The sequence below is a fragment of the Canis lupus genome, chromosome 1 (assembly GCF_003254725.2).
Source record: "Canis lupus dingo isolate Sandy chromosome 1, ASM325472v2, whole genome shotgun sequence".
NCBI lineage: Eukaryota > Metazoa > Chordata > Mammalia > Carnivora > Canidae > Canis > Canis lupus.
In genome coordinates this window covers 23375001-23379751 of record NC_064243.1, presented here as the reverse complement: position 1 = coordinate 23379751, position 4751 = coordinate 23375001, and positions in this window count along the sequence as shown.

Here is a 4751-nt window from a genome sequence, read left to right as displayed (position 1 = left end):
AGGTGATCAATGGAGTTTGTCCCTGGGGGTCCCCCCCTGACCCACTCTGTGGTTATTTCTGCAAATCTAAAGACCGTAGTTGTAGAAAAATATATCACCAAGTAGCAGCACCCCATATTGGTTAGATGCTAAAAGCATCTCTTTTTTTCAGGTTCCTAAATGCTGATTTTACCCAGCGCTCGGAGGGAGCACCACCAATACCTAGAGGCCGCTCCCAGATGGCTGTGTCTCGGGGCCGTGTCTGCAGGGGCGACCACTCTGGCCGCCTAGCTGGTGGCTCACAAAGCCGAGCACGCTGCAGAGCTGAGCATGACACGTGCGCCGCAGCAGACCGGGAAGGACGGGGAGGAGGGAACGGGTCCCAGTTTTGCCATGACTTGCGCGTGCGTTGCCGGGCAAGTCGCTGTGTCCTTCTGAGCCTTGGTTTTCTCAACCTCCAGAAGAAACTTTGGGCTGGAAGCCGGGGATTCTCAACCTTGGCTGCATGTTGGAGTCTCTCCGGGGACCTCAACATTGCTCATAACCTCGGCTCTCCACTAGAGATTTTGATTTAATCGTTTCGGGTTGGGGGCGTCTGTTGTTTTTGACACATCCTTGGGCAGTTCAAATGCGCATCCAGAAGCCTCCTACCTGCTCCGAGCGGCCGAGCCTCCCCACGATGTTCCTCATCCCGGATAGAAAGAGGCTCTGACACATTTGAAGTCAAAGCTCCGAAGGGCGGGATCCCTGGGTGGCTCAGCAGTTTAGCACCTGCCTTTGGCCCAGGGTGTGACCCTGGAGTCCCGGGATCGAGTCCCGTGTTGGGCCCAGCATGGAGCCTGCTTCTCCCTCTGCCTGGGTCTCTGCCTCTCTCTCTCTCTCTGTGTGTGTGTCTATCATGAACAAATAAATAAATAAATAAATAAATAAATAAGATAAAATAAAATAAAATAAAAATAAAAATAAAAATAAAAATAAAAATAAAAATAAAAAAAGCTCCGAAGGGCCTTTGGAGGAACAAAACCTGCAAACCCCTACTCCCCAAATTAAAATCTGCAACGTTCCCGCGTTGAAGGAGACATCTGACTGGCCAGGCTACGGAGACGTCGGTCTGGGGACTAACTCGACTATTTGTCCCAGCCGTTTCGATGACATTTTGGAGGGCTGATCTACGACGCGTCCACTGCGTCTGCCTGTGTCCTAGACACAGGCCCACGTCTGTCCTTGTGTTTAATACGGGCCTCGCCGTCCCACCGCAGCTGTGCGGATCCGCCTCCTCGGGGCGCTCTCGCCTCCGTGTCGTGTTCTTATCTTCGGCTCCGGTAGCCTTTGCAAAGGGTTGCTCCTATCCCGCGAGCGGGATATTTGTTGTGGTTTGTGAGCCTGAAGCAACCACAAGCTCCCCCAGTGCCCTCCAAGATGCCACGGCGTCTTCTCCCTGCCCCCCCCCGCCCCCCCCCCCCGTTTCCTTACCTTTTAAAGGCTCAGCCCCGAAGTGTCTTCTGGGTGAAATGTTCTATAATTTTGCATCTCACAGGAAGCTCCTTATTCATTTTGACTTTACTTTCGTATGGGGCGTCGGATGAGAAAGTGGCCCAGGCTCATTATTTTGCATGTGGCCGTCGGTCTCCCCAGCACCGTTTATTGAAGACCCTGCCTTGTCCCCATCGTGTGTCCGGAACTGCTCCACGCTAATGCAATTCTGCTGAAACCTGGCTCGTCCACCCAGAATGCAAAGCTGAGCTACTTTAAAAAAAAAAATTATTTATTTATTCATGAGAGAGAGGCAGAGACCCAGGCAGAGGGAGAAGCAGGCTCCACTCAGGGAGCCCGATGCAGGACTCGATCCCAGGACCCCGGGGTCACGCCCTGGGCCGAAGGCAGATGCTCAACGGCTGAGCCCCCCAGGCGCCCCCTGAGCTCCTTTTCTAAAGCCAACTGGACTCCAAGCTGCTGCAAACCGATCGTGCTCATGGATAGCCGAGGCGGGTCCCTGAGGAACATCTCCCCAACTTGGTCAACCTTAAAACAATGGTGGCCTTTTCCCCGGCAGGTCAGGGACAGGGAAACCCGGCTTTGAAGACCTTGGAGCAGGGACGGCTAGATGGCACTGTTGCCCCAGATTTCCAGGGAGCCTCCCTCTGCAGACGCTGCTGGAGGAGCTGAGCCATTAATGTCCACGGTACCGGCCTCGACCAGCGGAGGATGTGTCATCCCCCAGCAGCCCCGGGGCCCGGAGGTGGCTCAGACGCTCCGCTGCCGCCCGGTCCTCCCCCGGACGAAAATGTCTTGTGCGCGTGGCCCGTCCCCCCCGCAGCTTGGTCCCACACCAAGGCACCGTAAGAGGGTTAGTGGGATCCGTCCCAGTCGTGGGTTCGGACGCCGCTCTCTCAGCCGTATGACCGTGTTTCGCAGGGCTTCGCCCGGGAGCAGAGGGCGGTGGCTGCGGGGCTGCGGGCGGACCGGGCGCCGCCGGGCCAGGGTGACTTCACGTCCCCACCGTGTCGCAGGGGCCACCACCGGCTGCACACGTGCGGGTCGCGCTCCAAATCCCTGCGGTGCTTGCGGGGCTGGTGAACGGGGCCCAGGGTCGTGGGGGCAGGTGGTGGTGGGGCTCCTTGGCCTCCGGGAGCCCCCGGGGTCTGTCCCTCCATCGCGAGGCCCACGTGTCCCCGGGGCACTGCACTCTGCTTCCTGCACCCCCAGGTGTGCGGCCCTCGTCACCAGCCGCCTCACTGCGCCCGGGGCCCACTCCTCTCTGATGACAGAGCCTCAGGGGACAGGGCCCCGCTCCCGCTCTGGCTGAGCCCTCAGGACCTTTGTCTCCACACACGCTGGGCCCTGTCCGGCCGGCGGTGGCCAGTGGCCAGGTGGCCAGGTGGTGGCCCGTCCGGGAGGCAGTGGCCTCGCCCCCCACCCCGGCCTATCCTGCCCTCCGGGTATCACGAAGTCGCCTACACCTGGGAGAGCGTCCCCAGGCCAACCCCTCTGGTGCGCGGTTCACAGACAGTCCTCTTCAGTCGGCACCAGCGGGGCCCAGCGGGCGGGCTGCGGGGGGCGCAGGGTCGGGGTGCGGCCCGGGGAGCAGAGCCTCTCCCCTCCTGGCAGGGAAAGCCAGGCCCTGGACCAGAGCCCCGCCCCCAGGGCTTGGGGACAGCTGGAGAGGAGCCACAGTGGGGTCCCCACGGAGTCCTGCTGCCTCCCGAGGCTCCGGGCCTTGCCATCTGCTGAGGCCTCCCGAGCGGGGCCCTAATTAGGCCGCATCTGGCCGCCCCCCCAACCCTGTGCCCCCGACCCCAGGCAGGACTCCGCTCCCCCAGCTGCGAGTCCCCGGGGCTCTGAGCAGCTGCTTGGCTCGTTATTGGACCGCAGGGTCCCCAGGTGGCCGCCACACTCTGGAAGTGGGTGGGGGGGGCGAGGGGCACCAAGGCACTGGGGTCTGAGGGTGGCAGAGGGAGGACGCAGCCCGCAGAGTGTGAGCCGTCGTGCAGAGGCCCGGGCGGGCCGAGGAGCTGGGTCCCTAACCTGCAGCAGGGGAGTAGCTCCCTGCTCCCACCGGGGGCCCAGACGAGGGAACCCCCTGTGCCCCCCAGGGTGCCCCATGCTCCTGCCCTGTGCTTCCCACCCAGCGACGGGCGACACCCCCTGCCCTGGAGAACAGGGCCTCAGAGCCCTTCTGCTGGGGACAGCGTCCAAGTCACGCCTGCAGGCGGGTCCGTGTCGGCAGGTGTCCAGCTCCCTGGGGCCCCCAAACCGTGGCAGGTGTCAGGCGCCCGCCCCTTCTCAGCACGTTCCAGGCCTGGTCTGCGGGTCGGCGGTGACAGGAGGCCAACGGGAGGAGCCCTGGGCAAAAGCCACGGGAAGCTGCACGGAAGGTGGGATCCTCCTCGAGGGGTCGTGCTGGCGAAGGGCGCTTGCTCCGGCCCATGTGCGCCGCCAGCGTGGACCCCGCTTCCCAGGAACCCGAGTGGAGCCACGGGGACACTGAGTCCCGTGGGCTCCCCACTTGTGGAGCAGGACTGTTTGAAGCAGTGGGATTGTGGGGGGTCGGGGGGCGTCCCTGGGTCAGAAGGCCGTGGGGTTTGGCTTCGGGCCTGTTGCAGCCGTCCAAGGGCCGCGGGCTCGGGGCTGGGCCGGGTTCCCCGGGGAGGCCAGGACAGCACTGCCTTTTCCCCTAAGGTCTCTGGGGGCATCAGAAGTTAGGGGTTTGCGTTCTGCGTTGGGGTCAGCCGGGCTCAGAGGGGACGGCTTCCTCCGTCCTCTCTCCAAGGCCGTCGGCTCAGGGGTGGCCAAGTGGGGGGCAGCCCTTCCCAGACTCCGGCCCCACAACCCAGGCTTCAGAAGGGGGGCCGTGCAGAGGGCACGAGGGCATGGGAGCCGCGGGGAGAACAAGACGGGGGTAGGCGGGGAGCTCAGCCCAGGGCGGGACCCCAGGGTCCCGGGATCAAATCCTGCATCAGGGTCCCCACAGGGAGCCTGCTTCTCCCTCTGCCTGGGTCTCTGCCTCTCTCTCTGTGTCTATGTCTTTCATGAATAAATAAATAAAATCTCAAAAAAAAAAAAACAAAAAAACCTGCCAAGTCCTTAATTGGAGCCTGCAGCTCCTGTGGGGGCTTGGGGGCCTGGAGCGCTGATCTCTGCGGTGGGCGCCCCGCCGGTGCCCGGGAGATGGATCCCGGCTTGGCCCCTCTGGTGTGGGCAGCCCCGGGGTGCGGCACCGCTCCTAGCTCCGAAGGGAGCACTGCCTCCCTGACCTGACCCCGCTCTGGCCC